This window comes from Saimiri boliviensis, chromosome 9 (genome assembly GCF_048565385.1).
Source record: "Saimiri boliviensis isolate mSaiBol1 chromosome 9, mSaiBol1.pri, whole genome shotgun sequence".
NCBI lineage: Eukaryota > Metazoa > Chordata > Mammalia > Primates > Cebidae > Saimiri > Saimiri boliviensis.
In genome coordinates this window covers 90,265,572-90,279,200 of record NC_133457.1, presented here as the reverse complement: position 1 = coordinate 90,279,200, position 13,629 = coordinate 90,265,572, and the positions used below count along the sequence as shown (strand labels likewise).

Sequence of the window (13,629 nt, the reverse complement as noted above, 5' to 3'; positions counted from 1 at the left end):
TCCCTTAGCTATATACCCAGAAGTGGGATTGCTGGATCATATGGTAATTCTACTTTTAATTTTTGGGTGGATATTCACATTGTTTTTCATAATGGCTGTACTAGTTAACATTCTGATCAACAGTGTACAAGGGTTCTTTCTCCCTACATCCTTACTAACACTAGTTATCTTTTTTGAAAAGAGATATCCTAATAGGTGTTACACAATACCTCATTGTGGTTTTGATTTGCATTTCCATGATTAGAGATACTCAGCACCTTTTCATGTCCCTGTTGGCTACTCAAATTTCTTTTTTTGAGAAATGTCTACTTAGGTCCTTTGGCTGTTGTTTACTCAGGTTATTTGTATGTTTGCTATTGAGTTGTAGGAGTTTATATATTTTGGACATCAACCCCTTATCAGATATGTCATTTGTAAATATTTCCTCTCATTCTGTAGGTAGCCTTTTCACTCTGTTGGTTGTTTTCTTTGCTGTGCAGAAGCTTTTTGGTTTGATGTTGTCCTTGTATGTTTTTGCTTTTGTTGCCTGTGCTTTAGGTGTCACATTAAAAAAATTATTGCCAAGACTTAAGACAGTTTTCCCCCATTTTTAAAAGAAGGGTTTATGGTTTCAAGCTTTACCCTTAAGTCTTTAATCCATTGATTTGATCTTTGTGTATAGTGTAAGATAAGGGTCCAATGTCATTCTTTTGCATGTGGATATCCAGTTTTCCCAACATTTTGGAAGAGACTGGTATTTTCCCCATTGTGTGCTCTTGGAACCCTTGTTGAAGATCATTTGACCATAAATGTGTAGGTTTATTTCTGGGTTATCTCTTCTGTTTCCTTAATCTATATATCTGCTCTATGCCAGTCTCATACTAGTTTGATTACTATGGCTTTGTACTATAATTTATGTAAGGAACTGTGATACCTCCAGCCTTTTTCTTTCCCCTCAAGATTGCTTTTGGTGTTAGTCCGTTTTTTTTTTTTTTTTTTTTTTTTTTTTTTTTTTTTTTTGCTAGTAAGGAATTCTTGAGACTCGGTAATTCATAATGAAAGAAGTTGAATTGGCTCACAGTTCTGCAGGCTGTAGAGGAAGCACAGCAGCATCTGTTCCTTGCGGAGGCCTCAGGAATCCAATCCTACATTCATGGTAGAAGGCGAAGGGTGAGTCAGGATATCATGTGGTGAGAGTGGGAGCAAGAGAAAAGGGAGTAAGGGGCCTGGAGGTGTCACACTCTTATATTTTTTTCAAAAACACTGTTGATTTATTATCACTTCATGTGTCAGACCTGTGAAAACATACAACCTTTGTTATGTGGTCTCCAGTAAAGGACAAGCATTAAGATCACATAAAACATGAACAAATAAAATACAATTTCATGATCAACTATACCACTGGAAACACATGTGGCATATGAGTTGGTGATAAAACTGAGGTGATTAGAGCTAGGTGAGATAGTCTGCATAGGTTTCTCCATAGAATTACATTTTGAGGGAGATTTGTTGGGATTGAAGATAAACAAACTGAGAAAGAAGTTTGGGTAATTACCTGATCTAGCCCCAAACAAGTGAAAGTAAAGACCTGGCTGTTGAGGAAAATCCATACATCGGTTCTCTCTTAGATGTCAAAATCAGAATCTCCAAATGCATTGATTTAATAAAACAGTTTTTATCACCCTAATGATAAATATGTTCTCATGGATTAATAAAATCCCCTTTAAGTTGTTTTTAACTTTTGTGGTACTCTGAAAATGCAAGAAGCTAATTAGTATCATTTTCATAAAATCTAATACCTAAGACAGGAGGCTTATATAGTGAGTAATAGTATTGTGTCACCTAATGGCCAAGAATGACTCAAATCATTGAATCTTTCATCACATATCCTGTTTTGATCCTGATAATTACTTTTTTAAAAAATTGAAGTCAGCTTTATTTAAGAATTTCCAACATTGAGAACTCTTATAAAAAGCATCCAAGCACAGGTCTCAGAACTGTAGCAAACAGCATTCTTAGGGATAACTAACAGACATAAGAACTTCCACCCTTCTTTGAGACACCTGAGCTTACTGTGAACTCTGCTTCCAAGTACTCCTTCAAAGCACATCACAAGCTTGGTTTATGTTCTCAACCTACCAGCTTCAGTTCATACTACCACACTAACGCATCAATAACAGAAGAGAACACACACCATACAGCATTCACAGCAGCTGACGAAAGGGTAGGGGTATACAAGTATTGTTTCACTTAACACATTCAACTAATGTGGGTTACCTAAGAACAAAACCCCCTGAAAGTGTTCCAACACATGTGGATGTCCTATGAATGCAAAATAAAATTTATACATTATTTTCTATTATTGCTCTCTGTATACTCTTTCAGCAAGGTTACAGGATTGAGAGGCAGATCTCACCAAGTTAAATATTTATGATACACCATCCACTCTCTGCACACACTCTCCTCCTCTTGCTCATACTAGCCTTCCGTGCCTCGGCACCACCACCAATCCCACACAGTTTCAAAAGTTCAGACAGCCTTCTGGTTCCATATTATAGCCCTGTGTTGATGACAGTACGACTCCATGAGATAAAGAGTAGTGGATCAAAATGGGAACATACACTGTCAAAGACGCAGCCCGTGAAGTGTGATGATGAATTCTTGAATAAGAAAGCATGTAGACAGAAGTATTTCTAGGGCAGGATAATTACAGTGCTACTTTCAATGAAATGCTTCTTCGGTAAACATTGGAAATGAGATGCACTGCAGAGATTAAATAAAGGCTTCATATTGTACTTTTGTATGTGTGGGGAACAAGTGTTTAAAAACAAAAACAAAAAATCAAATACTGTGACACCATGATGTCCCAAAGGAGATTTTTCTTAAGAAAAAAAAATCATATGATAGTGTTCAAATTAAGACAAGGAGAAAAGACTGTAGTTCTAATCAATGGTTTCCATTTTGAATATGCAAAGAATTCATTTGATAAGTCAGGGATAAAATATTACTGGTATCAATTGTTGGAAAATCAAGATAATAATATATTACAAACAGCCTTCACTTTCAACCACTCAATATTTCAACTCTTTATGTATTTAACTCTTAATACATTCAACTTTGTGTAACTGTTTATGTAACAAAACTTACAGAATTCCTTTCTCTTCCTTTTTCTAAAGAAAAATGTCAAAAATATTGCTGAATATACTCCACACTGAACAAATCAATTTTGAAAATTTTTGTATCTTACCATATACTTACCATGAGTTTAGGAAAATCTGAATTCCCACCATTAAGTACCAACCAACCATAACCCCACTGTCTACATTTCCCAGCCAGAAGATTTAGAATCCATGCTTGAGCCAAAACCTCCATTAAAACCATTGCTTGATGCTGCATTTGATGCTGATTCCCAACCAATTGCTGTACCAGCATTAGAACCACTGTAATAGTCATTTCTAGAACTACAGACCTGATTGGCTCCCTCTGCATGTTGCCTTGACTTTGGTTATTACCTGATGGGCCTGACTGGTTCTGCTGGCTCACATGTTCGTCATACCCTAACTGCTCTGTGGTGCCGCCTGGGCTGCAGCCATCATGGCTGGGTTAATGCTGAGCACACCAAAGTTCATCCACCACCTATTAGTACCTTGATTGTTTTCCAAGGTACTAAGTGTTTTCCAAGCCCCACCACTCTGCTGTTACCAATCCACCCAGATTCTCAAATCTTCCTCTTCTATGTATTGCTACTGTGTGATTAGGTTTGGCATTGGATATATCTATGCTGAGTCCTTTAATGATCAAGTCCTCTCCACAAAGAGATTGGGCAAATATAACAAAGGTAAAGGCCCTGATGGCTTGGGAATGAAGACATCCACTACTTCTTCATACTGAGAGAAGAACTGCCATAGCTCATCTGGAGTCATGTCCTCTGTATGGGGCTCCACAGATACTTTTCTGCTTCTCAAAGATTCATCTGGGCTTTGCTTAGAATCGGGAAATTTATAATCGTACCATCATCCATCTGTCATATGTCACTGTGACAGTAATTTCATGTGTTTCATGCTTTGTAAAACAAAGCCAACCCCCTTTGAGCAGTTTTAATATCTTGACTTGCACATCTCCAAAGGTACTAAAATATTTTTTCAGATTCTGTTTCCATAGGGGGAAAAGCAAATTCAGCACAAACTCACTAATTTACCAACACTATTAAATAAGATGGGTTCTGGGCTGCTCTTCACTTTCACTTATGTCTCATCTATTTTTCTTTTGTTGGCTTTGGGATAGTTGACAACATAGACCAGATTTCCACAGTTAGCATCAGGGGCATGCAGAATTCCTTCTGCCAGCTAGATACCTCTCATACATTGAGACACTGGATTCTTGTAGTGAAGCCCACATGCCCCCGGAAACTGGGCTGTAACCATGGACAGCGGCATCATCCCATTGTCTTCTGATATTTCAATGAGTTCCTTATTCTCATCTTCAGTTAGTTGAGTGTATTCAGACATCTTTTATTTCTCCACTAGGCTACTGCTAGGACACTGAAGCAGTGACAGATCCAAGCACAGCTTAGTTTGTTCTCCTTGATAATCATTTTTATTGTTCTTCCTGGGACTCATTCAAGACTTTCTGGAATTCATATTAACTCATGGCCAAACCTGAAAATAAGCTGTAACAAGGGGGTGTGTAATGCAGAACATTTGGAAGTGCTCTCTCCTGGTCTTTGCCAGCCACGGTCCTTTGGATGTTTAGCTTGTCAGCAGCAATCATCATGGTTGATTACTTCATCTGCATCATCATTTCACATAAGTGATTGTTATGTCTTCAGTGATGACCTGAGAGGAGATATATTCCAATGACCTGGTAAATGCCCTTTCTGGAGGAGGGACAAGAAAGATTCAGGATGCTGTAATTCAGGAGGCTGAGCTCTGACCCTTAGCCCCTAAACCCACTATCCATGAGAAGCCAGGCCGAAATTCAGACAGCAGTACATCATAGATCAGTGCAGGCATAGAGCTGGCAGGGCATTGCTCATTGATGGTAGGTGCAGTGTTTACAGAAGTGTATAATGTGAAATGCTAGTGCACAAGAAGGGCCCTATGGTTAAATGTGTTTGAAAAACACTGCATGCTATATCCACTGGCCACACTTCTAAACAACCAGATTTTGTGCAAACTCAGAGCACAAACTCACTAATTACCATGAGGGTGGCACCAAACCCTTCATGAGGGATCTGTTGTCATGATGCAAACAGCTCCCATAGATCCCATCTCCAGCATTGGGGATTACATTTCAGCATGAGATTTGGAGGGAACAAATGTCCAAACCATGTCACTTTGGCTATTTGGGGTCCTTTGTGATTCCATATAAACTGAAGGTTTTTTCTATCTCTGTAAAAGATGCTCTTGGGATTTTGATAGGGATTGCACTGAAATCTGTAGATAGCTTAGGGTAATATGAAAATTTTTAACAATATTAATCTTTTAATCCAATGACAAGAGATATCTTTGTATCTTTTAAAACTTCCTTCATCAAGGTTTTATAATCTTCAGTGTACAAGTCTTAGATATTTCATTTTGTTGCTAATGCATATGAGACTGTTTTATTAATTTCCTTTTGGACTATTTCATTGTTGGTGTATAGAAATGCCACTAATTTTTGTATGATGATTTTGTACCCTGCAACTTTACTGAATTTGCTTATTAGTTCCAAAAGTTTTTTTTTTCTTGAGTGTTGAGAATTTTCTATGTATATGACCATGCCATCTTTAAGCAGATATTTCTTCCTTTCTGATTTGTGTGCTTTTTAACTTCATTTTCTTGCCTGATTGCTCCAGCCAGGACTTCCAATACTATGTTGAATAGCACTGGCAAGAGTGAGCATCCTTATGTTGCTCTGGATCTTAAAGGAAAAGCTTTGTTTTCCCCAGTGATTATGACTTTAACCATAGGTTTTTTATATATAGTTTTTATTGTGCTAAGGAAAGGTCCTTTTATACCTATTTGGTTGAGAGTGTTTACCATGAAAAGATGTTGAATTTTGTCAAATGCTTTTTGTGCATCTATTGAGGTAATTATGTGGGTTTTCTTTTACTTTGCTAAGTGTGTCCCATTGATTGATTTTCATCTTAAACCAGCTTTGTATCCCAGGAATAGATTCCACTTGATTATAGTGTGTGATCCTTTAAATGTGCTGTTAAATTCAGTTTGCTACCAACTTATTAAATATTTTTACATGTATGTTCATCAGAGACAGTGGCCTACAGTTTTATTGTATATGTATTTTTCTGGCCTTGGAATCAGGGTGATGTTGTCTTCATAAAACGAGTTTGGGAATGTTCCATCTTCTATTTTTGGAATAGTTTATGAGTGGGTTAGCATTAGCTCTTCTTTGAATGTTCGATAAACTCATTTATGAAACCATCTCATCCTGGGATTTTCTTTGTTGGAAAGGTTTTGATTACTGATTCAATCTCCTTGCTTATTACTGGTCTCTTTGTCTTTCTAGTTCTTGATTCAGTCTTGATAGCTTGTATGCTTTTAATAATTAATCCATTTCTTCTAGGTTATCCACTATGGGCATATAATTGTTCACAGTAGTCCTTGTGATTTTTTTGTTTTTGTGTCATCTATTGTAATGTCTCCTTTTAAAAAAAATTCTGATTGTATTTGAGTTTTCTTTCTGTTTTGTATTAGGCTAGCAAAGGGTTTTACAATTTTACTTTCTCAAAAAAATTACTTTTTTCTGTTTTTTATTTCTGCTCCAATCTTTATTTGCTTCCATCTGCTAACTTTGAGTTTAGTTTTTCTATTTTTAGTTCCTTGAGTTGTAAAGTTAAGTTGTTTGAGTTATTTGTTTTTAAGGTAGGCATTTAACACTATAAGATTTTGTCTTAATGCTGCCTTTACTGCATACCATATACTTTGGCAAGATTTGTTTTTGTCTTCATTTATCTCAGGGTAATTTTAAAATTTCATTTTAATTCTTTTATTCAATGGTGGCTCAAATGTGTGCGGTTTAGTTTCTATGCTCCTCTGAATTTTTTTGTTTAATATTACTGATTTCTAGTTTCATTCCACTGTGGTCTGGAAGATACTTGATATAACTTCAGTCTTCTTAAATTTTAAAGACTTGTTTTATGACCCAACACATGGCCTATTCTGGAGAATATTCTGTGTGCCCCTGAAAATAATATGCATTCTGCTGCTATTGGGTGGAAAATTATGTCTATGTCTATTGTCCATTTGATCTGTAGTGTTGCTCAAGTTGGTTTCCTTATTGTTTTTCTGCCTAGATGTTCTATTCATTCTTCGAAGTAAGGTATTGAAGTCTTCAATTATTGTATTGTGGTCTATTTCTTCCTTCAGATGTTTCAATATTTTATATATTTAGTTGCTCTGATGTTAGGTGCATTTATTCCTCTTCAATTGACTTTTTAATCATATATACTATACAAAATATATATCATATATATTATATATAATCTTTGCCAATTTTTGACTTAAAATTTTTTGTCAAGTATAGCTCTCCCTGCTTTCATTTTTTTTTTTTTTGAGATGGAGTCTCGCTCTTTCACCCAGGCTGGTTGCAGTGGCATGATCTCGGCTCACTGCACCCTCTGCCTCCTGGGTTCAAGTGATTCTCCTGCCTCAGCCTCCCAAGTAGCAGGGACTACAGGCATGTGCCACCAGGCCTGGATAATTTTTTGTATTTTTAGTAGAGATGGGGTTTTGCCATATTAGCCAGATGATCTCAATCTCCTGACCTCATGATCCACCCACCTCAGCCTCCCAAAGTGCTGGGATTGCAGGTGTGAGCTACCACACCTGGCTCCTGCTTTCTTTTGGTTGCCATTTGCATAGACTACCTCTTTCTATCCCTTCACTTTTAGGCTATGTGTGTCCTTACATTTAAAGTGAATCTTTTGTAGACACTAAGTCACTGTATTATGTTTTTTAATCCATTCAGCAACTCTATACCTTTACATTGGATAATTTAATCCACTTACATTTAAAGTGATTGCTGATATGTAAGAACTTGCTATTTTGTTAATTGCTGTCTGTTTTCAGTTCTTTTGTCCCTTCTGCACTTTTGGTGTCTCCTTTTGTCATCCAGTTTTTTTTTTTTTTCCCCGTGGCAATTTGGTTGGGTTCCTTTGTCTTTGTCTTTTTGTGTATCTATTATAAACTTCTCTTTTGTGGTTACATTGGGGCTTATATAATTCTTCTTGTAGTTATAAGCATCTATTTACATTTTATAACAACTCAAGTTCAGTTGCATCTAAAAATTCTCCACTTTACCACCTCCCACATATACACTTTATGTTCTTGAAGTCAGAATTTACTTCTTTTTATGAGTCTGCTAACAATTCTTAAAAAATTTTTTCAATCAACAAAATTGTACATATTTATGCAGTACATAGTGATGTTTTAATATATGCAATGTATAGTGATCAAATCAGAGTAATTAGTATATTTGTCACCTCAGACATTTATCATTTGTGTTGAGAACATTCAAAATTCTCTCGTAGATATTTGAAAATATATAATAAATTATTGTTAGCTGTAGTTATCCTACAGTGCTGTAAAACACTGGAACTTATTCCTGCTATCTAGCTGCAAATTTTTTTATGATTTAATAGAAACCTCCTATTCCTCTCATTCATCCCAGCCCCTAGTAGCTACTATTGTACTGTTCACTTCCATGAGATCAATAGTTTTAGCTTCCAAATAAGAGTGAGAACATACATGCTACGAAATTTTTCTGTTTATAGTTACTCTTAATACTTTTGTATTTTAACTTTTATGTTAGGTTTACAGGTACTTTGCATACTACCATTACAATGTTACATCATTCTATATTTGACTTTATTTTTATGTTTACTGGTGAAATTTGTACTTTCATATGATTTTACATTTTTTTTTGTGTTTTAAATTCCATTTGAAGAACTCCCTTTGGCATTTAAGGCAGGTTTGGTGGTAACAAACCATCCAGTTTTGTTGTTGTTGTTGTTGTTGGGGGGGTGGTCCTGGAAAGACTTAATGTCTCCTTCATTTTTAAAAGATTAGCTTTGCAGAGTAAAATATTCTATGCTGGCAATTATTTTTCCTTTTATTTTTGACAAAGAAAAGGAATAGACATTCTTTCTTGATTCCTCCTCACTTAAAAATGAGGTTATCTGTAGTGTGTACATGGCTCCAGAATATTTTTCTTACAGAATGTTCAACATTCCAGCTTACTCTCTGTACTTTGAATATATAATTTTACTTTTTTCTTGTCTGTTTTACATTGAAAAATCTGCTAATCATTGGTGTAGATATTTTTGTATTAATTTCGTGTCCTATATGCTTCTTGAGTCTGAATGTCTGTTTACTTTCCCAGATTTATAAAGTTCTCTATTTAAATATGCTTTCTTGTACTTTCTATCTCTTTTTTGGTGACTCCTGTAATATGTATATTGGTTCACTTCACAATATATATATATTGTTTCCATAAAATTCTTAGTCTTTTTCACTCTTTTTCATTGTTTTAATATTTTCTCTAATTGAATAATTTTAGATGATTTGTCTTCCAGTTCATGGATTCTTTCATCTGCTTGATTCAGTCTGCTATTCCAGTGTTCTCTGGCATTTTTAGTTCAGCCATTGTATTCTTAAGGTCCAGCATTTCTGGTTTTAAAAAATGGTTTCTTTTTGTTGAATTTCTCATTTTGTTACTGTATTTTCCTGATTGCTTTTTGTTAAATTTGTTTATATTCTTTTGGGCACACTGAGCTTCTTTAGAACAATTATTTTGAATTCTTTGTCACACAATTCATGATTTTCCTGTCTTTTGGGTCAGGTACTGGAAGTTATTTTTGGTGATATTTTCTTGATTTTTCTTGTTTCATGCTTTTATTGGTATTTGTGCATTTAAAGAAGCAATAGCCTCTTCTAGACTTTATAGACTGGCATTGGTAAGGAAAGAATTTCATTTGCAGTGGGGAGGGAGCATTGGATTCCTAGAACTGGGCATGGGAAGGCATGCTGGAATGTGCTGTGGCACACCAGATCCAGTGGTGTATGGGGCTCCAATTTGGAGGCATGCAGAAGCTCTGTGTGGAAGGGAACTTCATGATTGGTGTCTCAGGTAGCAGGAGTCTTTGATATGGAAAAATTTGTGGTCTTTGGGAGTCAACAGTGACTGTAAAGGCTGTTGGAGTCCTCAGTAGTGCTTCTTGTTCCAGTGGCAAGCATGCTTTCTTAGGAGGGTCAGGGCAGGTGGTGGCAGGGGCCTGTGTTGGTGGTTGTGTGCACATTACTGGTATTGGGGGCTGAGGCTAGTGGCATGTGTTTGCTCAGCTGTGGAGGCTGGCTGCAACCATGCATGTGGTGGTGGGGGCTGGCAGTGGTGATTGAGGTTGGCTGCATATGTACACAAGGTGGTTGCATTAAGTCTCAGGACTGGGGTGACCATGGCCACACTGGCTGGAATGGCTCTAATGGTGGGAAGTGGGGGACTGCAGCTGAAGCAGCCATGGTTTGCAATGCAAAAACTGCACTGCCCTCGTCAGCAAAAGCTGTGGGATGTCTGTGGCAGCTATGATGGCTATTTGTTTCTTCAGTAGCATTTGCACAACAGGCCTCTGGGGACCACTATGGGTTCTGTGTGTGGGTAATACTCACAGTACCACCCTTCTTTGTTTCTAGCCATCTCCAAATGTTTTACTCCTTACCTTGCTTGTTTCTCATGAGAGAAATTTATGGGTTGAAGAGATCTCTTTGGTACTTAGCTATCCTTCCCTGGGGGATGGGCTGATGTAGGAAAAATAACTGTTCTTACCTTTTTTATGTGGTTATTCTTTTTTTTTTTTTTTTTTTTCAGTGCGCTACTGCAGATTTTTAACTGCACTCTTGAACTCTCCCAGAGCTATTTTTGTTCAGGGATAGATGTCTTAATTGTTATTTTTTGGGGATGTTGAAGGCTAGGATCTCCTACTCCACATCTTGCTAATGTCCTCCAAAGATTTGTTATTTTATACTGTTAAATTTTGGGGTAACTTGATACATAGAAAATGGTAATACTATATTAAGTATTGTCACACAGTCTGCTAATAAGGACAAGCACCTTTTTCTCTCTCTCTAGACATGGCCAATTTATATAAAAGTTCCACATGTACTAGAGATAAATCTGTATTTAACAGGATTCTATATATATGTCTATTAGACCAAGCTTGTTAATTGAGCATGCTCTATATACTATTTTTTTTCCTGCATAATTTACTGATTACTGACAGTGTATTTAAATCTTCATTTCTCTTTGTTTTCCTTCCATGATTTTGGCTTTATATAATCCAGTGCTCTGGTTTTTGAGGTGTATATAAGTTTAGACTTACACAACTTTCTGATTGGGTAAATGACTTATCACCTCTTTATCTTTGATAACTCATAATTTTAAAGCTTATGCTAAAGAGAATTAAAAACAAAAACTATATAATCATCTCAATAGGCACAGAAAAAGCATCAGATAAAAATCCAACACCCCTTTATGATAAAAATTCTTAACAAACTAGGAATTGAAGTAACATACCTCAAAATAAGAGTCCTCTGGGAGAAATGCACAGCCAATATCATACTGAACAGGCAAAAGCTGGAAGCATTTCCCCCAAGAGCAGAAACAAGATAAGGATGTCCATTCTCACTGCTCCTATTCAGCAGAGTACTGGAAGTCCTAACCAGAGTGACCAGATAAGAGATAGAAATAAAAGGCATCCAAATAGGAGGAGCAGAAGTCATATTATCTCTTTCCTGATGATATAATTCTATACTTAGAATACTCTAAAGATTCTGCCAAAAGACTCAGACCTGATAAGCAACTTCAGGAAAGTATGAGAATCCAAATCAACATATAAAAATCAGTAGCATTTCTATACACCAATAATGCTGAAGCTGAGAACCAATTCAAGAGCTCAGTCTCATTTTCAATAACCTCTGAAGAATAAAATTCCTAGGACTGCATCTAGCCAAAGAGGTAAAAAAGATTTCTACAGGGAGAACTATAAAACATTGCTGAAGAAAATCATAGATGATAGAAACAAATGGAAAAACATTCATGCTTATGGATTTGAAGATCAATATTGTTAAAATGGCCATGCTACCTAAAGCAATTCTATAGATTTATGGCTATTTTGATCAAATTGTCTACATAATTTTTCATGGGATTTGGAAAAACTATTCTAAAATTTATATGTAACCAAAAAAGAGCCCCAAATAGCCAAATCAATCCTTAGCAAAAAGAATAAAGCTAGAGGCATCACCTTAGCTGACTTCAAACTATATTATGTGGCTACAGTAACCAAAACAGGGATCATACTGGTATAAAACAGACACATAGACAAATGGAACAGAAGAGATAACCCAAAAATAAAGCTGCACACCTACAACCAACTGACTTTTGAGAAAGTTGACAAAATTCAACAATAGGGAAAGGACTTTCTATTCAATAAATAGTGCTGAGATAGCTGGCTGGCCATATGCAGAAGAATGAAACTGGATCTCTACCTCTTACCACATATAAAAATTAACTAAAGATGGATTAAAGACTTACACGTAAGACTCCAAACTATTAAAATCTTGGAAGAAAGTCTACGAAATACTCTTCTAGACATTGGCCTAGGCAAAAAATTTATGACTAAGTCTTCACAAGCAATCACAACAAAAACAAAAATTGGCAAGTGGGACCAAATTAAACTACGGGTTTCTGCACAGCAGAAAAAACTATCAACAGAATAAACAGACAACATATATAATGGCAGAAAAATTTACAAACTATGTATCTGACAAAGGACTATTATCCAGAATCTATAAGAAACTTAAATAAATCAACAAGGAAAAAAAAAACACATTAAAAAGTAGAAAAAAGACATGAAGAGACCCTTCTCAAAAGAAGACACATAAGCAGCCAACGAACATATAAAAAAGTTGAACCTCATTAATCATCAGAGAAATGCAAATCAAAACCAAAATGAGATACCATCTCACACTAGTTAGAATGACTGTTATTAAAAAGTCACAAAATAACATACTGGTGAGGTTGCAGTGAAAAAGGAACACTTACATACTGTTAGTGAGATTGTAAATTATTTCAACCTCTGTGGAAAGCAGTTTGGGGATTTCTCAAAGAGCTAAAAATAGAATTACAATTTGACCCAGCAAACCCATTACTGGGTGTATACTCAAAGGAGAATACATCATTCTACCAAAAAGACACCTGAGCTTGCATGTTAATTGTAGCAGTATTCACTATAGCAAAGACATGGAATTAACGTACATGCCCATCAATGATAAATTGGAAAACCAAAATGTAGTACATACATACCATGTAATAATCTGCAGCTATTAAAAAAAAAAAAACCAAATCATATCTTTTGCAGCAACACGGATGCAGCTGAAAGCCATTGTGCTGTACAAATTAATACAGAAACAGACCAAATAACGTATGTTAACTCATAAGTGGGAGCTAAACATTGAATATTCATGAACATAAAGATGGGGACAATAGACACTTGTGACTTTAAAAGGAGAGCGAGAAAAGAGGGAGGCAGGGTTTGAAAAACTACATACTGTTAACTGTGTTCGTTATCTGGATGATGGGTTTAATTGAAGCTCAAAC

At 36.0% G+C, this 13,629-nt stretch overlaps 1 long non-coding RNA gene and 1 pseudogene across 1 annotated transcript in view; one reads left to right on the top strand and one right to left on the bottom strand.

Moving 5' to 3' along the window:
* LOC141585684 (uncharacterized) overlaps positions 1–13,629 on the top strand; it is a 563,256-nt gene that overhangs the window by 43,322 nt on the left and 506,305 nt on the right. The gene's annotated exons all lie outside the window — the stretch shown is intronic.
* Positions 3,646–4,487, bottom strand: LOC101036875 (TAR DNA-binding protein 43 pseudogene; annotated as a pseudogene).